Source organism: Cyprinodon tularosa, unplaced genomic scaffold, assembly GCF_016077235.1.
Source record: "Cyprinodon tularosa strain WSP-4 unplaced genomic scaffold, ASM1607723v1 ctg104, whole genome shotgun sequence".
In the NCBI taxonomy this organism is placed as follows: Eukaryota; Metazoa; Chordata; class Actinopteri; order Cyprinodontiformes; family Cyprinodontidae; genus Cyprinodon; species Cyprinodon tularosa.
This window is the reverse complement of record NW_024037827.1, coordinates 900,212-926,033: the sequence shown is the minus strand read 5'-3', so window position 1 is coordinate 926,033 and position 25,822 is coordinate 900,212.

The window sequence follows — 25,822 nt, the reverse complement described above, 5'->3', positions numbered from 1 at the left end:
TGATATCCATAATGTTAATGTTCCCTTGAAAGATTAGAAGGCTTTAGATGAGACATGCAGATCTATTTACAGCAGGAGAATGTGGGCAGTGTGCAGAGGATTTTTGCTTAGATGTGTTCGATCATGCATACTTAGGTGCTCTCGTGTCGGTCAATGCAAGCACGAAAAAAATGGTTCTATTTATAACGCTTGAAGGAAACATCATATATAAAGTATACGTTCTTCAATTCTAATAGGTAATTTTTATGCAACAATATGACTTCCTAATGAGTGAAAGGAGAAGAAAATTACTTGAGTTTGGTGTCTTTTACTGTGCGGAGGTAAACCCTCGGTTTGTAGCTTAATAGTAAAGCTTCCTCTCAATAATAGAAGTCGTAGCTTTTAGGACGCTCCAAGTAGAATTATAGATATTTGATGTTGACTGATTGATTGAATTACTTTATATTTCTCGCAGTAGAGAAACTTACTCATTATATCAGCTCAAATAGTCAAAGGAAAAGGTGCTAAAGGAAGAAAAAAGTGCTTGGGATATGCATCCAAATATGACAGCTTTTAAAACTGTTTTTTTTGGTAGGTTTATGATACAGCAGAGTTCAAAGATTAGAGGACCAGGGCCCGGATCTGGACCCAACCTAATTTAAAACGTTTATAAATGACTCGCATGTTGTCCGATGGCAGTGTCTAATTTCTCTTGCACTGCTGCTCCTGTTAATACGGTAAAGCCCTCCAGAGCGTCCGGCACCAGGCTGCACGTGATCCAAATGAGTCAATGAGCTGTCAGTCTGGGTTGCTGCTGCTAGCTACTTTTAGAAGAAGGAGAAGACGATGAGAAAAAGAGAACAGAGAAAGTGTGGACTGCTGGAAGAACTGCGGTGAACTGGTGAAAGAAAAGTGAAATGGCGTGCTCAAAGATGACCCTGCACATTTAGAGGATGTTTGGCTCAACCTGCTGCTGTGAAGCAGGATTCTCCACCATGAACAGAATCAACAATAAATCTGGATCCAGGCTCAAAATGAGCTCCTTGATATGTGCTTGAGAATGGCTTAGTCTCCGGTTAAACCCAGGTTTAAAGCCTTGCAGGGCAGCCTAAAGCCCACTGCCAACATTAAGACAGAAAAAAGAAAGAAAAGAACAAACCATCAGTTCAGGTGTTTTATAAAATATGCGAATCAGCGAATTGTCTAAATACCAAACTGAATGATTGTTGTTCTCTACTTCAAAAACACTAGATTTTAAAATGAAAAACATGCTATTTTTTTTAATATATTTTTTATTTAAAAAGTCAATGTATAACATGATTGCATAAAAACCTGTTTTGTATTTCAGTGTTAAATTCTGTTTAAAGTAACAGATTATAATTAAAAATGACTCCGGACCTTTACTGGTTAATGATTTTAATTTTTTTGACCCTGCTGATTTTTAATGAGTTACCCCTGTTACACAGGGTGTTTACATGGGCATTTATATAGATGGATATTTATATTTATTAATATATTTATTGCACTGGGTGTCAGATATACCATAGAAAAGCTAAGCTCTGCTCATATTTTCTGAAGGCATATTTTGTTAATTTTACAACTTTTCTCTCTCCACTGTTTTCAAGCAAGGCCAGTTCTCATTGCCATTTTCAAATTAAATTTTCATTACTCCCAAAGAATTGCGTAAAAAGATACCTTGTTTGGTTAAAAAAGATAAGATACAATTATTTTATTATCATTATTTTTTAGATAAATTTGATTCAGATAAAGAGTATTTGATGTGATATATATCAGTTTGATCTAGGCTGAATATAATGCTTTTCCCTGCACCTCTAAATAACAGTAAAAATAGGTTTCAACTGTGCTAATATCGTTAATATTGATTTTCCTTTAAGAAACGACATTTAATAAAGTTTATGCTGCGTTAAACTGAACTATCAAACTGTCCCTTGGCTCTGCAAAGACAGTGATGATGATTGCTTCAAAATTAGCTCATCTAACTGAGAGGGTTTCTGTGTCTCTTGAATATTGTGTTGTGCTGCTGGTATATCTGATCAGATTCTTGTGTTTTACAAGCAAACTTCTCAAAGGTGTCACTATATTATCTCAAAAGAATTGCTCTGATCTGATCCATCCCATCTTATGTGGATGCTGAGGTCAACATCCATTCATTTTTAACACCTTCCTTGGAATGCCTTAATGCCAGTCTGTTCAGACTGCATCAAATGAGTTTTGGAGTTTTGCAAAACACCAGATCTGATGAAAGCGGGGTAATATGAGCATATTGCACCAGTGCAGGCCTGTCTTCAGTGGAGGAAAGCCCTCCAGTGAAAGCACTTATACATTTGTATATATTTTTAACATGCTAATGAGCAACCATAAACAGCTGCAGAGCAGATTCACACATTTTCGGGGCCACTTTCTTCCTTACTGTAATGTACTGTAGCATTTTTCAATTCCTGTACTTGAGTATCTCGTTTTCTGAGGAATTTTTATGTGAATCTCTGAGCTCTGAAAAGTGTTCAGCTACTTATGCAGGTCCTCTGTTCAATTAAAGCAAAACTAGATGGTCAATATTTTTTCATGGTGACCGAAGAGGAAAACAAATCTATTTTCTCTTCATAGAACTGTTTTTGTAAGAGTATTATATTTGAAAAGCTAAAAACTTACATTTACAATCTATGATTTTATTAAAGTCTTCAAGCAAGGTATATTTGACACCTCTGCTTAAACCACATGTTTCTGACCGTTCTTTATTATACAGTCTGTTTACTTGATGCTCACCGATTATAAGAGAAACATTTGAACCCTTTTTTTAATCATCATATTTAGAAGGGTGATGTCAACTAGACAATGTCTCTTTATTCAATGTGACCAAAATCCTTTACACTGATGCAAATCTGGGATTTTACAGCTTTTTATGGTTGCTGTTTTATGGCAACCTGATTTTCAAAGATCACGAATAAACTGATGAATATCTAGATTAACTTTTTTTCCTCAAAGCTCATTTGTGTTTGCAAAAAAAAAAGTGTGTATCCTAACTGGCAGTGTGGCCAGTGTTCTGCAATGATTTCTTGCTTAAATGATAAGATGTTAAAACCGGTTTGGTTAGAATTAAAATGAGTGGGTGGGTTTTCCTATTGGCAGGTTGACAGTGGTTTTGAAAAGAACGTTCTAACCCATTTAGTTTTGAGGCAATAATGACAAAATCATCTGAAAGCTAATAATTGTCATGATTGGTTTTAGGTTAAACCCACTTGCAGAACACAAACGGAGGCTGAGTAAAAGTTTAACAGAGTTGATTGAAGTTAGATTGACACAAGAACATGAACTGGATCAGGTACTGGTCTGGGTTCACTGATGTCTGCAGAGATGGACAGTTTGATTAGCCAGGCAGTCAGAAGATTAATTGAGTTTTAAGATTGTTCAGAGTCTACCTTGAAGGAGTCCAGGCTTAACTTGTGAGAGAGGAAACCGTTGGGTCCAGAGACTGTAGGTTCAGCAGAGTGCACAAGCAGCAGCAGCGTCTAGCTTCTGACTTTGAATGGCAGACCTTGATCAGAGTTTCCAGCTTTTCTCTAAGAGCAGCAGGAGAAAATCCAGACTGGAATCTTCAGGCTTGGCTCACCAGGGCTGGCAGGCAGGTTAAGCTCACCCAGAGCTTCAGACTTGAGACAGTAGTGATGTTATGAGATGAGCCGAGGTGTCGAGTAATGGAGGAGGCGTTTCAGTGAAGCGCTTGTCGAGGCGTGATTCATTTAGAGGAGGGGCCAAATTGATGACGCCTGAGGCCTCGCTACCGTGATACCACGTGACCGCTTCGGGAAGCGGTTCCGTAAGCGCAAGAATTTTGAAAGGCATCTAAACAGCCTCAGTGTTCAGTCAAGATGTGGGAGTTTGGAGGAGAGTTGCTATCAGCTGGATAGAGTTTGGATAGATTCTAAGAATAAATTGGTTGTCTTTTCAACCAATCTAGTTGCTTAAAGCTAATTTGGTTTGAATAAACAATATAATGATCAAAATTTGAGCAAAACCACCAGATAGAGCCAGTGTAATATGTCAGGGTTAAGAAGTATTTTCTCCCAGATCAGATTAGCTACATGAGTGGCGTCCTCTCTAAGGGGCAGACTCTCACCCTAGAGGTTGATGGTTCAAGACCTGTCTGTCTCTTTTGAATGTTGCGATTAAACTTAATTATTTTGGCTGATGAGACTAATTTGCATTGTTTTGCCCGACTAAAAATATAGATTGGGTAAATTAGGTTGGCTTAGCCAAAAGATTGGTTGAACATAACTTCCAACCTGATTAAAACCAAAAAACATGGAAAAACTATAATGTTTGAATAAAAATGACTAACAACATTCATTTTGTTCATCATGCCCAATTTGCACAAATACTTTCACTGTCTGCTTGAGTTTATTTCACTAAAATAGCAGAAAAACTGTGCACCTTAAATGATTGTTATAAGAAATTTTACACTTAAAAAAAAACTTACAAAAGATTTTATTATACACATCAACCATTAACAATTTCAAGGGAAATGAAAAGGGGGGAAAAAAAGAAAAACAATTGCAAAAGAATTCACAGATTTTATTACAAACTGTAGTTCTGCTGTCCACCAGTAGGTGGTGACATGTTCACATGAAGCCTCATGAACTGTGGGGATCGTTGAAGCAATTTGGCCAAACGGTTCAATGCCTCATGAGGCTTCATCTCACCATCACTATGAGACGGGTTTCCTGTGAGCAAAGACAGAGGTGGATTAGAATCAGGTTTCTCACTTGAGATGACTTAGATTCTTTCTGGTAACAGAGGCTCAGGTTTGCTAACCAAACTAAGGTCAACACTGCAGCGTTGAAGGAAGGTCTGACAGCTGCTTATGTAGGGAAGGTTCCTGATGAGCAGACGAGCTCCAGGTGTGCAAGAGGGCTCCAGCCCAGGAGACCCACGGCGCACTCTGCTGGAGAAAGGTGGTACATCCCCAGATCCCAACAGTAACCCAGTCACTAAAAGAAAACAAAAAACAGAAGAGGATCCTCGGCGCCCTCTGGTGGGCAAGCCTCAGGATCCCAACAATTATACAAAAATATCACTGTGCAATATTTATATTAAAACTTACATAAGAATCTCAAATTGCTAAAAGAAAAAAGAAAAAAAAGAAGTAAAACAATACAGGTTCAAGGTAAAATATAAAAAAGATGAAATGTCTCAAAACTTATGAAACTTGTCTTTGTCTCCTTATTGCTAGCGGTCTTCAGCACTACGGTTATGCAGAGCTACTTTGCAGCTTTTCTTAACCTGCAATGATGCTTTTCTTGTTACATGTGTGTGTGTGTTTGCATAATATAAGTGTTTGCAATGTTTGTGCTTTGCTGCTCTCTATTTTCATCGATTACATTTTTCTTTTGCAGCACTTTTCATTAGCATTTTTTTGTGTGTAGTTGTATGTTAGTCTAATTTTTGTTTTTGCGTTGCACTTACACTTCTCTGCTAACATAACATATTTTTATTTATTAGAGTATTTCCTCCCTATGCCTGTACTGGAAATAAACCTGAAGTATGTTTGTTTTCTTTCCACTAAAGGCTTCATTGAGGACTGATGTAGTTTTTGCTTTTGGGGTTATATTATAAATGTTAAATAAATGTAACTATTTTGGTGTCAAGGTAGACAGAATAAAACTCTATTTTCTACATTTTAAAACGTATGAAAGCCTTCATCACCAATAGGAATGTAAGTTCTTTTTGTTCATCAGGCTACCAAGGTTTAGAAAGCCTTGAAAATGTTGTTAAATGGTGAGATATTTTCTTACTTTAAAGTGTAGATGTTCAGAAAGTGGACAAAAAGAAAACATTAAGTTCTATACTGGCTTGATGAAATAAATGTAAAGTAGATATTCCTCCTGCTTTGGTAGCAGCAATGTTACACTTCAGCACAGTTTAACACTCTACTTTATAAAGTGACTTCTGAAGAAGTGAACTATATCAACATTTCCAGGAACCCAACAGCAGATGGTGTTTTATACAGAATAAAAAGATGAACTACATGAATTTATATCTTATCTGCTGAAAACCGAACTTCAACCATACTTTTCAATAGCGGGTTCTGTTTTGATTCTGGGGAGGTTTTGTCCCTTTAGCCATCAGCCCAATTAGACTACGGCCCAAAAGTCTTACCAGGATTCCTCAGACCTGCCACATTGTCCAAATCTATTGCAATAACATATTTATTGTTAATATTATTATCAATTACTGAATGAAAGCCAATAGGCCAGATCTGACCTAAATCGATTTCAGGCTCTTTGGCGATTAATGAAAACTGCTCTTCAGATACTCTGCACCCAGTTGGAATAAAATTGAATTATGTTAACGTAAATGTGTATTTATTTGTGAGGCACAATAAAAACAACAAATGTAAAGTGCAGTAAAGTTAAATGAAATAAACACAGATAACAATAATGTCATAATCTGCCATTCTGGGCTTTTTTGTTCTGTGTGAGTTTTAAATTTCGGTTCTCCTTTATGCTTTATTTTATGTAATTCTGTATTGTAAAGATTTATATAATTTTTGAATTCTTAGTTTTACTTTTCCTCGTTATCTCTTTTCAGAATTTTAGCTATTAATTATTCCGGGGTTTTATTCCTAGTTTTTAGAAAGTTATTCTTTCTCTAATCCTTAGGTTATGTTTTCCATATCTCCCGTCCCTTCTCCTATCCTCTCCTATCTTCTCCTTTGTAGTCATTAATTTTATTCTCCCTTAGATTTTTTATGAAAGTTATTTTCTAGTTACAGTTCATCTCTGTTTTTCCTGGTTACTCTCTGTTGCTCCCTTGTGCCCTTTCCTTTACCCTCAGCTCCTTCCTAGCTGCTTCTGTCCACACCTGCTCCCAATTAACTGATTACTCCACTCTTTGTTCTGTCTCCCATATATAATCCTCCTCTGCAGCTCATCAGTGCTGGATTCTCTTCATTTCTTCTTATAAGTTGCTCCCGAGCTTCTCTAGTTTTTGGTTTCTGAGTTCCAAGCCTGTTATTTCTGGATTTATGATTTTGTACCATCTGCTTCACCATTAAAACTGCAACAACTATCTCTACCATTTCTACTCTGCATTTGGGTCCACAACAACCTCCACCAACCCTGACAAATAATAGCAATAAAATATATTTAAAGATAAACTTCAATCTAAAATAAATATAAAGCATAACTATTGTTTGAATTAAATGTCAAATAATAGAAATGAATCTTGAGCAAAGATTTAAAACTCTTGACAGTCTCAACAGTTCATACATTAAAAAGTCAACCGTTCCAAAGTTTTGCACAGATTGTAAAAATCCAATCACCTCTGAATCACCTGAGTTTTAATCTGGATCTTGGAATATCTAAGTAAGAGCACGACTTTAAAGAAAAGATAAAAAAAAATAAAAATAATAACAAAAACCCGGGTTAACCCAGTAATTTCAGTGGGAAAGAGGCTTCAGTCTGACATGTTGAATATAAACAGCCCTAAATAAAATATATATTTCAACAGATTTTGTAACTTGTTTGTGTTTAAATAAAAAAAATATGACATATCAGTAAAGCATTTATTGTGAACCTTATTGTAAAGTGGTAACAACATTTTTATGTACAATGAAGATCTTAAAAAAAAAAAAAATCCCACTTGAAAACATAATTCTCTCATTCATCATTCTATACTTTACCTAACCTCATGCATTAAGTTACTGAAATAGTTTTTTACTGTTGATAGTGATTTTGTGCCCCACCTGTTTTGGCCAAACAATGAAACTAATGAACAGCTATCAAAAATATTCCCATTAATAAACATGTTTTCTTATTTTTAAGGTGGAAATGAATGTATGTGCAGCCTGGTTTGTGCATTAGCTGTGTTCATTTAGAACTAAATGGAGCTCTGCAGTGGATGCAAACATTATTAAATGTGTCCGTTTTTCAAACAGACCTCTCGACCTGAACCGTCACTCATATTGAGCAAAGTGTCAAAGGGACACCTTCTCCATTTATGCTCCTGTTGCGATGACTTGATTAGCGATGCAAAAGTGGAATTACCATTCTCTGACCTTCTCTGGAGCTGAGCAATCTGCTTTGCATGTTTTATTCCAATCAAAGTGAAGGCAAGTGTTCTGGTTTAGTGCAGGCTTTGTCTAATTTCCTGATTGGAATATCCCTATCAGAAGCAAGCAGTTTAATTATATTACACACTATAAATTAAAGGAAGCAGCAGGATGGAGCAGATCCCCAAGAGGTTAAAACTGTCACAGTGGAGCATTTGTTTTTATTCTGAAAAGAAGCTGTTAGCGAAAGACTAAACAGGTGCAGATTCATCTGGAAATGAAGAGTTTTCATTACTGAAATGAGCCGAGTAATGAAGATTATCTGTTCAAAAACACTGGAACACAATCTCTGATTGAAACTAAGAGAAGACAGTGATAGAATATCAAATAGCTATTTTTCTCTGATATCATTGCAATAAATTTGCCCTCTAAGAGAGACATACTATCCGGAATTAAAGGAAAACATCTATTGTTGAAAAAAATTTTAAGTAGAAGTTTGTGAATCCTAAATCAATTTAAGATAATTCTTCACTGAAAAATCCATCCATCGAATCAAGTCTTACAATCTTAGATCCAGATGCAAATTATTTTTTATCTTGTGTTGAGATTCATATATTAAGAGCAGAATCTGTTAAATTATTCCTTTTTTTAGAAACCTTACTTGAAATAAATCCAATAATCTCCCAGTGAGGACAAGTGCTCTTAGAAAGGCTTCTTATTTTGAGGTTATAAAATGATTTTAAGTGTAACTATCCAAATAGAAGATTATTGCACTATTTTGAGAAGAAGATTAATAATCTAACAGAATTTAGTTTTGCTTTGTACATCAATCTCAAAATAAGATCAAAAGACTTTTTGGCTAGATCTAAGATTGTAAGATTTGGTCAGATGGACACTTTTTCGGTGTTTAGTTTGGCAATTTATTTACTGGAAGGTCCCGACAGAGAAATAAAGACACCCTAAAAATAAGATAGACTTGTAATCTGACTATGGTGAGGTAATGAAATATATGTCATCATCCTCCCCTTTGTGGACTTTTTTTGTTCTGTTTAAGTTTAGAGTTTTCATTTATATTTTTATTTCATTCCGTGTTTTCCTGGTAATTATTTCTTTTCCATTTTGTTATTGTAGTTGTTTTATCATTATAATCAAGCAATGTTGTGTTTTTTGTGTCGCTCTATGTTGCCTCCTTGTGCCAGTTCTACGGAAGCCCTGAAAGGCAAGAGAGAAAAAAAAATCTCTAAAGAAAAGTGTTTTTTTTTTCTTGTATTATCTTCTTCCCTGAAAGGCAAGAGAGGGGGGGGGGGGGGGGTGGGGGGGGGGGGGATCTGGAAAAGGCAAGTACAAAAAACAGAGGCAAATTTTTCAGTTTTTTCTTTTTATTGTAATACTTTATTTTGCCACTAGAGGCACTGATGTAGTAAGACAGTCACTCAAAATACAGTCACTCTTCATCTATACATAGTCAGAGAGGCCTGGTTTTCAAGAATCAATGTCCCAAATATATCATTTATTTTTGCAAAGTAAAATAAGTTACAAATAAGCAACAAAAGCTGTGTATTTATTGGCCATGCCGTATGGTTATCATATCAACCTTGTATTTTCATGAGCAATAAAGAATGATTTGCAGGGATGAGCCAGGTTATTTGTAGGACAACATCATAATTGCTCTTTCTTTGGACCAAGACTGCATTTCCCAGGTAACATTAGACTTGCTGTCAGTCATTGCTTATCATAAGTTAACTTAAGTTACACATGGATATAAGAATTAATTTGTTAACAATTTAAATATGAATCCTTCAAGCCTTTCAGGGCTTCCGTAAGTTTCCTTTCCCCTCGCTTCTAGCTGCTTCTATCCACACCTGCTCCCATCAGCTCATTAGCCCAGTCTTTGTTCTGTCTCCCATACATACACTGGAAAAGTGATCTAGAAATAAGCAAAATTGTCTTAAATTAAATGTATTTACCCTTAATTAGAGTAGGTAAATGAGATTGTTTGCCAGTGGGATGAGTATTTTTACTCTTAAAATAAGATAATTAGATAAAATGCACTAGAAAAAATGTAAATTGTCTTGTTCCATTGGCAAAATGTCTCTTTTACCTCCTCCATCCAAGAAAAATGCGCTTATTTTAAGAATTAATGACTTATCTAGATTTCTATTTCTTCCAGTGTACTCTGTAACCTGTGCAGTTCCTCATTGCTAGCTTCTCTTCATTGCTTTGATCCTGGCGTGTGTTTCTCCCCCTGGTCTCTCCTGGTTTTAATTAGTTGTTTGTTGTTCCTGGATTTGTGTTTCTGTTGCCATCTGCATCCATCAAATCTGCAAGAATTCATCTCTGCATTTGGGTCTTAAACCAACTTCCTCCCAACCCTGAAAATATGACTCCAGAACCAGTAGACAACTCTCAGAATTTTAAGATCTGAGAAAAAACTGAAAAATATCTAAAAAATATTTAGAAATATTTCTAAATAAGTGTATTTCTCCTTCATCTTAGTAAAAATAATTTTGGCACCTCTATTACATAAAGGCACTTGAAATAAGATAATGAGAATGCCTTTCTTGTTTTAAGTGCTTAAATCTTGTTACAATGTAGGATAATTTTGCCTACCCTAAAATGAAGTGGAAAAATATACTAATTTCAAGAAAACTTTACTAACTCTTTAAAAATTTAAACTTCACTTTTCATGCTGTTGCTCTCTAGAATCTGAAGCAGATAATTACATGTTTAGCATAATGCTAATCAACTTTTATTTTTATTAAAAGCCCCAAACAGAATGAAAAAAAATCCTTGCTCTGGTGAACGCTGCATGTTAGGAACCCAGACCCTTTGGTTCTGAGAAGGAAGATCTGAAAGCACACGTGGGCCATGATCTGCACAGATTAACTTGAAAGGACTGAGTGATCCGTAGCAGCGGGGTTGGTGCGGAAGTCGGCTCTGAAAGGCGCTGAAGAGACACGCTGATCTGAACATGTTATTTAATCACATGCAGACAATTAAGCAGACATATTTGTCATATTCTGCGTCTGTTCTGCTATTTTTGGGGCTGGGGTTTTTGCGCCTATTTTGATTCTGTTTTCTGCTCCATTTGAATTATGCTCAGATTCTTCCCCTGTTTTCCTTTGTAGTGTTTAGCTTCTGGATCTTTCTGAACTGCTCCCCCTCAGCGCTACAGCACATGCCCCCCCACCCCACTGCTGTTACTCATACAGGTAATCAGACTCAGACCTGACTTAATCAGACCTGCTTTTTGTTTCACTGATAACTTCTATATTCACCTCTGCTATCAGTCTGTGTGCAGTTTTACTAAAAGTCCCCATTATCCACCTCAGGTCCTGCAAATCAGTTATTTGCTCTCTCCTTTTGCTGCTGTTTTGCAATATTTCATTCCGCATTCTATTTCTTAAAGGTATAGAGGATGATCTTTTATTCCCGGGTGGATCATCTAAATAAGAGGTCCTCCTAATACGGAATCGTTCTGGTGATATTTTTACGTAGAGCCGTCCTATATGCTCGCCCTTTTAGCTATCTCACCACAGATATATGCACTTTCAGGCATATATCTGTGGTGAGCTACGGTTTCAGACAGCCATTGAAAGTCACCTTTCTCACCGCAGGTCTTTGAAAATTGTTGTAAGAGAAAAAGTGTATATGAAGTGTATGAAAATAAAAAGAAAGGCCTCAGAAGAGGCAGATATATCCCAGAACGCTTTGCACGAGAGCTCTCCTCGCAAAGCATTATGGGATTTGCTGTCATAGCGTCTCGCTGTCTCCATACCCAAATGCAGAGGCAGGGAGGCAGAGGTGAGTTTTGTAGATTTAATGCGTGGTAAACAAACAACTGAGGCAGGAATCCAAAAAAAAAAAAAAAAATCCAACAAGAAAAAAGTTAAACAAACCAGAAACCATGGGGACATCAGGAGAAAACAATCATCACGAGGTAAGACACTGTAAGACGGTGTAGGTCGAAGTTAGACGAGGAACCAGCACTGAGGAACTGCATAATGAGTGTATTTATCGGAGACTGAAACAAAGAGAGGACGAACGAGCAGATTGGGAGCAGGTGTGAACAGAGCAGACAGGAAAGGAGCTAGGGAAAAAGGAGAACACAAGAGGGCAGCAGAGGGCAACAAATAAAAACCAAAAAACTGAAAAATAATCAGAGAACACAACAAAATAAGAAGTAAACCACTAAAACTAGAAAACATGGAGCAAACATAAAGAAAACATAACAGAACCAGAACTGCAACAATAACAAAGATGGCGCAAGCACTGCGCTGTGAAGGAGGAGTTACGTGACCAACGGAGCAAAAAGCAGTCAACATCTGTCTGAACGGTCAGTTAACAAAGTCCACTATATAGTCCCTGCTTTACATAGTGATTGAGGGATTTGGTGGTTAGAGCGGACGTTCGGGGACAGTTAGCTTGTATGAGCTATGAGAACAACACGTTTTAAACAGAGCGTGCACGAGAAGAAATGGGCTTGTCCACATGTTGCACCTACATTTTTTTTAAGTGGAGAGGTTGGGTCCTTTAAAAAATCCATCGCATCCACAGTACCTTTAAACTAAATTTTGTTAACATTTTACAACTGTAAAAATTTAGTGCAATGTTACAACAATGTCAAGAAATGAGGAAGTCAAATACAATACAGACCTTCTGGGAAACTTGGTCTTGGTTCCCAACATACTCATCCCCCCCAAACACCAGATGTCGGTTTTTAGGCTGAATCTGGTCGGTCCATCGTTGTCTTGATTTAGTCCAAAAATCCTTGTAGAAAATTGGTTTGGTCGGTCTGATTTTGTCCCATTTTAGTCTAATAATGGACGTTGAAAAGATGTTGCAACCTCAGTTTTCTACAATCTGAAAATTACAGCTTTTCACCTTTCTCTTTTTTAACCAAATCTAGACATTGTTTGAAGCTGAATAGTGTCGTCTTTAAAATGTCCTTTCAACTAATTTTGGCTTGGTGGGATACTTACAGTATGCTTTTGTTTAAAATCTTTATCTTTAACTGGCAGTTACTTTTACATGTTTAGTTTCTTACATATACAAACTTATAATTTATTTCATGTTTGACTTGAATTGTTTTTTTATACCTGATAAAAAACACATTTACTTTTGAAGATATTTTGTTGCAATATTGTTTTGTTCAACAAGCAGAATGGCTGCTGCTTTTCCAGTAACAATCTCAATGCTTTTCTGCAAATATCCTTTATTCTGTTTTATAACAGAGATATATGCAGCTCTTATTTAATTTGGTTTTAATTGAACTGAAATTGTTTTCAATTAGAAACTAAAATAATAGTCTCTTTTTTTAAACTCTTCAAATGTCTTGTTGTTTTTGCTTTAGTTTTGCTTGTTTCTCAGAGGGAAAAACAACAAAAAAATTAGGAAATATTTATTCGTTTCGAGTTTTTCCCAGGATTGCAACGCAACAGGATGTTAAATTAGCTGACATAAAGAAAGCATTCTCTTGCAGATAGGTTTTTTAACGACTTAAAAATTATTTAATTTATTTGACAAGTTGAGGAATATTTGTTTTTATCCTGTAAAGTTTCAAAATATAGAATAATATGAGCATATAAAGAAGGAAAAATTCCTCTGCAATGTGTTTAAAGAATAAAATCAGGAGCCAACAGCAAGATCTGAATAACAGATACAGGCTGAATGTTCAGGTTACTCTAAAAAAGCTCAGCTTGACATTTGGAGCCCTTCTGTGCTGCAGGGGAACAGAGGGCTCGCCCAAAGAGAAATTATGATGTATGCAGAAATGAAAAGAAATTACGACGCAGCGTGTTGAAGGTGGCAGCCTGAGAAGAGAGCACTTCTTTAATCAGAGAGGCAGCTGGTTTCTGTCAGAGTCCATAAAAGGAACATGCTTTTACTTTTCCATTTAGCTGAGCAAAGTGATAAGCACTCAGCATCGGCGGCTGACACACCTGGAAACACTTTGATTTCACTTCTGTCGAAAAGAGTTGAGATCTTTAACATCCGCCTATACTGGAAGCAAATGACACCCTAACGTAATAATGTTGTCTACACCTCTTACCACTTTACCTGCAGCACCTGTGAAATCTGCCTCTTTTCCACTGATCTCTGCTTTACTCATCTGTTATGGTTGACATGTTTTCTGAGCGACCAAAGAACCTTTTCTTTGTATTCCTCCATAGAGGTCAGTTCTGCTGCTGCAGTAAAGGAAATGCTTTGCGTTGCCTGTAGATCAAGGGTTCATGCAACTTCTAAAACCTTGGATCAAAAAATATGTTTTCAGGAAGCATTTGATTCCACTAAAAAATGTTTTTATAGAGACCGTGCGTTTGCACTCATGCAGATTATTAAAATCTGCAGAGGGATGGATGAAGTTCAGAGTTGATCCAAAAAACATTAAAAAAAATGCCTTCAAGCCTGCAAGGCCACAAAGGCACTGCGCTTTTAAAGGAAAAATGTGAGGATAAATAAAAGAATGTCAAGGTAACAACGAGTCATACAGCAACACAATGACTCTGGACACAAAATGTTGGCCTTTAAAAGAAATATAAGGTTCATATTTCAGAAAAAGGATTAATAGGATTATTATAAATAGGATTTCGGTTTGCCTCAGTGCAGAGTCAAACCGTTTTGTTGAAATCTGGAGTTTTACATGTTAGAACAAAATCGAAAAGGTCAAACGTTAATTAAAGTGTTTTATCCAGAAAATTCCACTTGGTCTGTGATAAATAAACAAAGAGGCAAAAGGCAAAATTAAGAAAAAAGAAAAAAAAATGCTGTGTGTGGAAAAAGTCAAGCATAACATCAGGGTGAGCAGAGGTCTACAATGTTGGGGTCGCCTCCTCCTAGTGGGCCATATAGGTACTGCAGGGGTGGTAAACTATCAAACAGTTTAGACAACATATTTACATCTAAGAAGCTTTTATACATTACCTTTTAAAAAAAGAAAATGTTAAACATAAACGGCTGTGTGTCAGCGCTATATGCTATTATAGTGAAAATAATATATATAACAGTTTTCAAAACACAGTTACAAAAGTCTTTACATCATTATTTCTTAAAAATCAAAACAGAATAAAATAAAATGACCCCAAATTTAAGAAAAATTATGAAAAAAAATCTCAGTTAAAAGTCAGTCTATACCAATATGTTTTTTCCAGAGATTACAAAATGATATTGAGGCAGAAAGTAGCACGTTTACAACAGAAGACATAAATAATTTTGAACACATCGTCATACAAATGAGATATTATTTTTAGAAATGACTTGGACCAAGAACTGAGCCTGACAAACTTTATGAAACAAGAGGATTTGTTACCAGTTTAAACAAAGAAAAGCTAAAGTAACCAGCATTTGAATTCATTCCTCCATCCAGGTGTGGGTTTATCCTGAGGAAGGGGAACTCGTTGAAGGGCAGACAGGTTGGTTTTGGTTGGACCCTGAGGAGCAATTGAGTGGACTGCCACTTGGATTTCCGTGGGAACTTGAACGAGTCGTGTGGAGGTTTTTCCCCTGCTCAGTGAGAAAACAAACAATCCTTCCAGGGGGAGAAGGCCAAACATTCAGTTTGCAGGAAGGCTTCCTGTCGAAAGGCAAATACAAAAACAACGTTAAACTCAGTGAAACAAAGGCCAATGTTAGGCTCAGCTAATCTCAGCTTGGCTAGATTACCCAAAACTGGCAAACACTCTGGCGTCGAGGTAGTGCCAGTCAACCGCTCAAATGCTCCTCAGTGATGAACCAACAAGCCGCAGGTGTGCAGGAGGACCAACGAGGACAGGGCACCACTTGGTGGTGGAGGGAAAGACAAACGCAAAAACAACCCACACAAACTGGATTCCTAACACACGGATGTGATATCAGGGAGGGTCTTTTTAGATTAAATGGTTTCATGGCTAAAACAAAATGATATTTTGACTAAAATATATAGAAACATTTATTGATCAGGTGCAGTACTCTTATGTCAACAGAAATAAGAATACTTGTATTGCAGTCTCTTGGGTTGTGTTATTCGATGCAATTCAGTTTATTTATATAGCACCAATTCACAAGGAATGTCATTTTAAGGCACTTTACAGAGAAAATTCAACCAGATCCTACAGTCAGGTTGGTTCAAAATTTTCTGTCTAAGGAAAACCAGCTGATTGCATCAACTTAATGACTTGAAAGCAATCCCTCACACCAAGCATGCTTTTAGCCACAGCAGTGGAGAAGAAAACTCACTTTTAACAGAAAGAAACCTCCAACAGAACCAGGCTCAGTGTGAGCGGCCACCTGTCAAGGCCGACTGGGCTTCAAGGAGACAGAAGCAGACATAGAAAAAGAAGCAGAGATATAAAAGGTAACTGTCAACCTGCTCCACAGGCGGCCCCGTCCAGGAAACACACAGCCAGGCAGAAGAGCTCCAAGCCGGCTCCCATGTCAGAGGATGAAGAGAGCACATCCAGTTAGTCACAGTCAGAGAAACAGGACTACACTGAAAAACAGGCCGATCCTCAGCATCTATAAACAAAGGTGTTGATGGCAGCAGCACAGCTGATATTTCTCTCCAGGATGGAGTCGCAGCCAAACAGGAACAGACCAGATGAAGCTACTATGAGAAAAAGCAGAGAGAGCAGAAGGTTAGAGATTGAACTAACAGATTCTGCAGAGTGGGAGAATAGAGATAGAATGAAGCAGAATGATGAAATGGGGGTCCCTATGTCCTCCAAAAGTCTAAGCCTATAGCAGCATAACTATAGAGATAGCTCAGGATAACCTGAGCCACCCTAACTATAAGCTTTATCAAAAAGGAAAGTTTTAAGCCTAGCCTTAAAAGTAGACAGGGTGTCTGCCTCACGGACTAAAACTGGTAGTTGGTTCCACAGGAGAGGAGCCTGAGAACTAAAAGATCTGCCTCCCATTCTACTTTTAGAAATTCTAGGAACCACTAGTAAACCTGCAGATTGAGAGCGAAGTGCTCTGTTAGGAACATAAGGAACAATCAGATCTCTGATATCAGATGGAGCTTGGCCATTTAAGGCTTTATATGTGAGAAGGAGGATTTTAAATTCTATTCTGGATTTAACAGGAAGCCAATGAAGAGAAGCCAGAATAGGAGAGATATGATCTCTCTTTTTCATTTTCATTAGAACTCTGGCTGCAGCATTTTGGATCAGCTGAAGGCTTTTAACTACAGTTTGTGGACTTCCTGATAGTAAAGAATTACAATAGTCCAGCCTTGAAGTAACAAATGCATGAACTAGTTTCTCAGCATCAACCCTGGACAGATGGAAGAAGGAAATTCTAGAAACCTCTTTGATCTGGGATTTAAATGACAGGTCCTGATCAAAAACAAAACCAAGATTTTTATTTTATTATCTGAAATCAATTTAATCCCATCCTGATGAAGTGACTGACTAATCTGCTTCCTTTTTAGAGAGTCTGGTCCAAAGATAGTAACTTCTATTTTGTCTGCATTCAGGAGCAGATAGTTAGGAGTCATCCAGGTTTTTATGTCTTCTAGACATGCCTGTAATCTATGTAATGGATTAGCTGGGTATCATCAGCATAACCATGGAAATCAATCCTCTGCTGTTATCTGGATGTTGTCCTGTTGTGTGAATGAGTGCTGCAAAAAACAACCTAGACAATTTTCAGATAGTGCAGAATCGTACTGCAAGACTTCATCTGGGCTGCTCTTTCTGAACCAATGTTAATGCCATTCATCAAAAAAATCCCATGGATGGCAACTAAGGACCATTTGGCTTTTTTATCCGTTTTCTTTACACAAAATATACATTTCACCTAAACCATTTAGCCTGTTCTCTAAATTCCGCCAAACTATTGCAGACATGGATTTAACACAAAAATATCCTCTAATCAAACATTTACTTTGTCTCTAAAAAAAAGTGATTTTATATACTGAGGTGTTTTGAATTGGAATAGTTGGCAGCAATATATTTGACTGTGAATTAATCATGTTTCTCTCAAAGCTAATTTAAAGAAATCTATAGCTAATTAGAAAAATCCTAACCTCATCAATGCTTTTATAATGAGAAACGACTCCAAGAAGATTAGTTTTTGCTTTGGTTGGGACAAGAGGGGAATAAAATAGTGTCTTGATGTTACAAAGTTCAGACCCAAATGCAGAAAACCGAACAGAGAGACCAGGGAAAAGGTTTAACGGGTTAATTGAAGAAGTTCAACAGAGGGAGAAGTGTTACTCTGAACACTGCTCAACCGGAACTGTAAAGTGAGGGGAAGACACAGCGGTTAGTTCAGGCTCAGTGGGGAATTTGACTCGGGAACTTGGAGAAGAGGATTTGGTTGCTGACTCACGTTTCCAGAGAAGTTGTTGAATTCTTGACTCAGGTCTGTGTGCTGTGGTTCCAGTGTTTGTCTGATTCAGTGGAGGGCGGAACAGGGTTAACCCAGAATGCCGTTGATAGTTGGTGAACGGAGAAACTGACTGCCAATCAGATTTCCTGCGGTACTTGAACGGGTCGTAGTGGAGATGAATCCCTTTCTCAGTGAGAAGCTCAAACGATCTCTTGGGGAAAGTGGATCCAAACCTCCTGTTTGAACCCCAGCTCAGTTTGAAGCTCAGTTGATCCTTCCAGGGAGAGAAGGTCCGAGAAATCCAATTTGCAGGATGACTTCCTGCCGAGAGGCAAAGACAAAAATAAAGTTAAACTCAGGTTGACGAAAAGCTCAGCTTGACTGAGCAAAAACTCAGCTTGGCTAGAGTACCCTAAACTGGCAAACACTCTGGCGTCGAGGTAGTGGCAGTCAGCAGCTTAAGAACACTCCGTTTAACGAGGAAACCATCAGCAGGTGTGTGAGGAGGCGGACCAGAACCAGGCGCCTCCTGGTGGATAAAGGGAGACAAACACAGAAAACACAGACACAAAAACAGCAGTCCTGACAAATAGTCCTTGAATAAAATAAATAAAAAATAGAGAAAAAGCAGTATAATATAAAAGTTTTGGTGTGAGTTTTCGTAAGTAATTTCTTCTAATAGAGATAGCCTGTATTGTTTTTACAGCTTTGTTTATTTCGTCCTGTGGAGAAGAGGCCTAGTGGTTAGGGCATAGGGCTTGGATTCCTGAGGTTGTGAGTTCGAAACCCACTCCCACAGACTGCTACTCTGGGTCTCTGAGCAGGACCCTTAACTCCTGATTGATCCCTGTGCGCTACACAGTGGCAGCCCACTGCTCCCCGAAGGGGATGGGTTAAATGAGAGTTAATGTCTCCACCGTTATATCAATAAAGTTCAAATAATTTAATATACTAATTAGATGCTGCATGATTTCCTTCTCTTCCTTAACTGTCATCAACCCCTTCAGATATTTGACCACAATCTCTGAGAATGTTATCCTTACCCGACTTAATGTCAACTGCTGCACATAGACAGTAGTCCATTTATTCTGTTCAGATCTTGATGGTGCATAAATGTTTTCTCACTTTCAGCCATGAGTTGCAAATAAGAGAGAATCTCCTATATATATTTTCACACATAGTGATACATCCCAAGTGGTTAGTCTATTTAATAATCTCTTACTACTAACTCAAAAAGAGGTGTCTGAACAAATTACAGAAGTATCAGTAACGTACATTTCACCTCGAAAGCCAATTTTGGATCAGTATAAGACGTCTGGGCTCCTTTTCGTTAGTAACTGCATCAATGCATCAGTGAGATTATTTCTGTAATATTGCTACGTATTGACCCTGCCAAACTCCCTACTGAGATGAAAGAAGCTTTGATCCAGATGATCATAAATAAAACGTGTCTGAAACTCTGTAAACAGCTTGGACCTAAAAAATAAATACACACACTAAAAATAAAAAAATACTCGGATGTGCCCTCATATATATTTTTTAAAAAGATTTTTGAATCTTCCCTAAAAATCAATCATTAGATGCAGATACACCTGTGACTTCTATGTATTCTTTACCACTGTGAAATCTCTCAAGTGATGTTTAAGGGTAGAATTGGGATTTTACTATATTCAAGCTTCTTTACAATTTATGCCCAAAAGATATGGAAATGTAAAGGGTTTAAGCAGTTAGAGCAAAAGAAAAACATCGAGATATATATATTCAATGCTTCAGTGCACACAGGGATCTTTTTATCCTCTAAAATCCATCCCTGTGAGAAGAATGTACAAAAAAGTATTCTGTTATTTCTTAATTGTTCATAGTATTCTGTGGGGCAGATGATGTAATGAAATGTAGATTAATTATTCATTGCAGTGGTTTTTATTTTCTATTGTTTGTGTGTTCTGCTTGAAAGAACAGGGAATTACTCTTTTTCTTCCATTTGGATAAAGAGAGAGAAAAACCTTTTTGGATTACATCAGCTCTGCTTTGTTTTCCCCTCATAAACAAAGACGGCATGAAGAATCTTTATCCAGTTTAAGGATCTCTTAAAGAATGATACCAAACAAACATATCAGTTTGGACTGGAATGATAAGGCTAACTACAGGCTGCTGGGTGTCTATGTGCTGAATATTGAACATTTGTGGACTGATTTTCTCTATCTCATTAAAACTACTTGATACAATTGGCTAAAACATCAGTCAGAATTATGCCAGAACTCCGTAAATGTCTAAAGATAACTTGGAGCTAAGGTAGAACCTGCTAGAGAGACTTGTTCTCAGATACTAGCATGTGTGTGCGACGGAGGGAGATTTAATACTTTAATACTTCTGTCATGCATTTATAACCTGAAGATCATAGTGAGTTTAAAGACATTTTTTTCTTTTACAGGTTAAGTGGCCACACCAGACTCCATCGTATCCGACTCTCTTCTCATCTACATCCACTTTTAGAAGACCCGTCTTTCACCTCTGCCTCCATTGAGGCCGTCCGCCATTTGGGAGAAAACCAGCAGCAGGGTTAAGAGTATATTTTTGGTTCAGGTTCAGCGAAAGAATCGACCAGTTTTCTTCTTAAAAAAGCAAACAGAAACAGAACAGATACTAGACAAAGGAAGGTTGCCAAAATGAGTCTCCAATGGGAGATAAACACATCCTCCACACTGGTAACAAGGAAACTAGCTCAGTCAAACACAGCCTTCAGGGTTGACAGATGGCGATGCATGAGAATTGTAAAAAGTTTGATATTGTGTTAAATATGTTTTTTTTATTTCATTTATTTGTTTTGAACTGCTTTGTATCTTTTTTTTTAGCAACAACTAAAAGCCTCCAGTGTCTCAATGTAGTACGGAAGCTCTAGGGAACAGGAGAGGAAGGACTTAACCCAGCTGGTGGGAACAGCACAGGGAATTTTGGGATGTCGTCTACCAGATCTGACCTGGGTTATGCTGCATGAGTCCAGAAAAGCATCAGACACATCGCTACAGAGCCCACCCATCCCTAAAGTTCTGTTTGATCCTCTCCAATCTGGAAGATTCAAGAATATTGCATCAAAAACAAACACATGAAAAGTGACTCATGAATCGTCCCCCTGCAGGAATATCACTAAACATCCCTGCAGAAGCTTAAAGAAACCTCCAGCCCATTTCACAGGCTGTTTCAGGACACCCTGCACTTTATGTAAGGATTTTTCATTGTCCTCCCTTGGTTCCAGCACAGATATCAGCCGACCTCCACCTCTTCCTCCAGTTCAAAAATAAACGATAAAACACATGAAAAATCTCTGAAAACAGGACTGTGTCTGACTGGCTTAATTGCTCATTCCATTCACCTGTCTAACTCTGCCCGGTTTCCCATTATTGCTCATCTGATCCACCTTCTCCTGCCTCTATTTAAGGTGTTTGCACCCTGTCATCAGTAACAGATTATTTTTATTTTTTTTTTCTAGCCAGTGGAGAGAGTGTTTTTATAGTTCCTTGGTGTTTCTGATTTGTTGATCCTGACCTACTACTGAACCTGCCTGTTCCAGTCTGAACAGTTTGCCTGATCTGGCTTCGGACTCCTGGACCACTGAGCTTGCCTATTCTGATCTGTTTGCCTGACCTGGCTTCAGACTCCTGCATGTTCTCCGGGGCTGCAGCACCTGGGACACTTTGGGTGGCACCCGTCGCAGCTTGTTGGCAGCCCACCAACTGGATCGTACCCTGTTCTCTGGCTATGGATTGAATTTGTAAACCAGGTTAGTGACTCACGTTCAAGATCTTCCTCCGTTAGATTTACTTGGTCTATAACTTGTGTTTTCCTCTCTCTCTCTCTCTCTCTCTCTCTCTCTCTCTCTCTCTCTCTCTCTCTGGGTCCTCTGTTCTGAATCGTGACAGACTGAAGGAAACCTACCCTGCTAACTCTTCTGTGAAGAATAACAGGAGCTGGTAACTGTTGCATTGGAGCTTGTCTAGTGTAGGCTAACAAACTAGCCATCACTGACCAGAGGACAAAGCTGGCTGAATCACCATTGACATTGTTGGGTTCAGAAAATGTAGGTTTGCAAAAAAAGAGAAATTGAGTCTACACAGGAAAGTGATTCAAGCAACTTCTGCAGGAGCGGAAAGAAAAAGCCCAACCCAGCTTCAAGCTTTCTTTCTCCGAATCCTCTCCTGCAGCCGTCTTTTATTAACAGAACATAACACATGGTTACAAAACAGTATTTGTTCTGACAGAACAATTGATCAGTTATAAAGACAGGATGCTCCACCAGAATGACAAGGCAGGATGGTCTCCTGACTGAATCACAAGACACAGTGGAGCATCCCCTTGCACAAATGTTTCATAAGCACAGATTAATTTTATAATCATCATTGAATAAACCTAACAGACATAACAAGATAAATCACAAACACAAAGCTGAAATAAGCTTACAGCCACCTGTTTGTGTGACTTTTGTAAAGAAAAGCAGCAGCTGATATCTGTTCCAATTTTCCATTTAAAAAATACAAAAAAAACATTCGTGTAAGGGGGACAGAGTAAATGCAGGATTACGCTGCACTGTTTACAACATAACACCAAAATAAATTTGACTGTTAAATTCAACTACTTGTCCAGACGGAAACCCGCGACTTCCATGTCCGCTGTAAAGCCCTGCTTAGAAATTTTCTCCAATTGGTAAAAGTCAGGCCGATGTCATTTTCTCCTGGTCTTTACTTTTTTTCTCTTGGCCCTGACTGGACAGAAAGTACAGACGGTCCAGATGTAGAATGAATGTGGTTGTTTTTCCTTGTACAAAAGCAAGTTTGCAGATGCAGGTGAAACACAAAAGGTTGATAAGGGGGTCTCCTTTTGGCTGCTCTGGTCAAAAATGGAGACACAACATGACGTCTCCCTTTTTGGTTGAACTGCCCCTATTATTAGACTTCAGCAGAATAATTTTGTGTCCAAAGGTTGAGTTAAGATTTATTAAGATACCAGTTCTGCAGCTGAAACTGGAAATTGTGAATCTTTCCAAAGATAAAAGGAAAAGAGGATTTAAACAAATGACCTTTAGCAAGTTTATCCCTTATGGATATTTTTTCCGTATCTTACATGTATTTGTCTGTTATCACTGCTTTAACTGGATTATTTTCCCTGTACTCAGGAGTAGCTTTCATATTATCTCAGCCTTTGTTACTAATTTGCCGAAAGGCTGTAAAGTAATCTAAAGATTGGGGCAGCCTTGAAGCCCATTAAACAACTAAAGGGCACAGTGAGGGGATCTCATTAGGAGGAACATTTCTATTTTACTCTGACCCTCATGTCATCCTTCACATCTGACTCATCTGGGAGTTTGAGCAACAATCTCCAAAATGGATGGAGAACGAAAAGTCAAGAAGCCTCTCCTAATTATGGGCATGATGCTTGAGATAGTCTGTGTGAGGGAAATGTTAGGCAATAATGGATAAGCACTCTGTGGCAGCCATTATAGCTCAACACAATATATGTTTTTATTCCAGCAGCATCTCCGGTAGTAATGAGGATAAGGAGACAGACTGAATGTGCCAGTGCTGTTAGGAGCGGAGGTTCTAAATTAAGCCGCAGTTCTAAATGGTTTTCTAGTGTGAACCATGTGTCGGCCAATAAAAGTCATGTCAGAAACGATAGTGAGGCATGCAGGGAAGATGTGGGCAGCGTTGCTGACCTTTCAGACGCAGTAGGAGGTATTTTCCAGAGGTGCTTCGTTGCTCCAGCTCTACAGAGAGGTGATAAAGTAAATGGTGAACCTATATGATCTTTCTTTCTCTTGCATCTTTACGTATTAAGGACACTTATCTTCTCTTTCTATCTTTTCTCCATGTTGGAGGTCATGTTCTTATCTCCCCTTAATATATATCTATTAGACTGACCCAGAGACGACCCTCCAGCAGACAATGGTCGGTTCTGCTTGACTGAACCGCCGTTTGGGATTCCATCCTGCTATCAAAGCTGGCTCTTTGTCTGCTAGTAATTGGGTTAAGATATGTTCACCTGTGTGGAAGCACTCATGGTGAGCTGATGACAAAGAGTCTGAAGAGGGCGGCGTTTAGGTTTTCAGAGTGGTTTCCTCATGTACACTACTCAAAAAAATCAAAGGAACACTTTGTAATCAGGGTATGGCTTCAAGTTAATTAAAGTTCTGGTATATTGATTTAGTCAGATAAGTAGCAGAGGGGGTTGGGAATCAGTTTCAGCTGCTTTGGTGTTAATGAAATTAACAACAGGTGCACTAGAGGGGCAGCAATGAGACGACCATGAAAACAGGAATGTTTTTACAGGTGGAGGCCACTGACATTTGTTCCCCTCCTCATCTTCTCTGATTCTTTTTTCATCAGTTTTGCATTTGGCTAGGGTCACTGTCACTGTTAGCATGAGGCGCACAGGCAGTCCAACTCCTCCAGGATGGCACATCAATATGTGCCATTGCCAGAGGGTTGCTGTGTCTTCCAGCACAATCTCAAGAGCATGGAGGAGATTCCAGGAGACAGGCAGTTACTCCAGGAGAGCTGGACAGGGCCGTAGAAGGTCTACAATCCATAGTTTCAGTTTAATTTTACAATGTAAGTTTTCCATTTAACTTTACATTTGATCACTGCTGCACTTTAGAAATGAACATTTCTTAAGACCTGTATTGAGTGACATTTATTTTTGTATACACTCTGTGTGTACAAAATAATAAAGTTTGTCTAAGTCAGGGGTCGGCAACCCGCGGCGCCGGAACCGCATGCGGCTCTTTAGCGTTCCCCTTGAGGCTCCCTGGAGCTTTTTCAAAAATTAACGAAAATGTTTTGGTTTTTTTTGTTTGTTTTTTTTAATATGGTGTGCAGAAGGTCAAACAAAAAATAATTATGTTTTCCAAAGCTGTAAACATTTGTATAATAAATAAATTGAAACAATAATTTGCAACTTGCAACCAGCGCTGCGCAGTGACAGGCAAACAAAGCTGCAGGTGTGTCTCAGTGTCATGATAGGCTTAAGAGGCTGAACCCACATGCAGAACACCACAGGAAGCTGAGTAAAAGTTTAACAGAGTTTATTGAAAAACACACAGAGTAATTATGAACTGGTTCTGGTACAGGTCCGGGACTGGAATCACTGACATCTGCACAGATGGATAGTTTGATTAGCCAGGCAGCTAGATGGCTTGTCGAGTGTGTAAATTCAGAATGTACCTAGATGAGGTTCTGGCAGATCCTTTGAGAGGGGGGGGAACTGGTTGGGTCCAGAGACTGTAGATTCAGCAGGGAGCTCAGCGGCAGCAGCGTCTAGCTTCTGACTCGTGAGTTTCAGACCTTGACTTGGTTTCCTAGCTCTTCCTTGAGAGCTGTTGGAGGAATCCAGACTGATGTCTTCTGGTTTGGCTTCCTTGGGCAGGCAGGCAGGTTTCCAGACTAAGCTCATCCAGAGCTTCAGACTTCGATC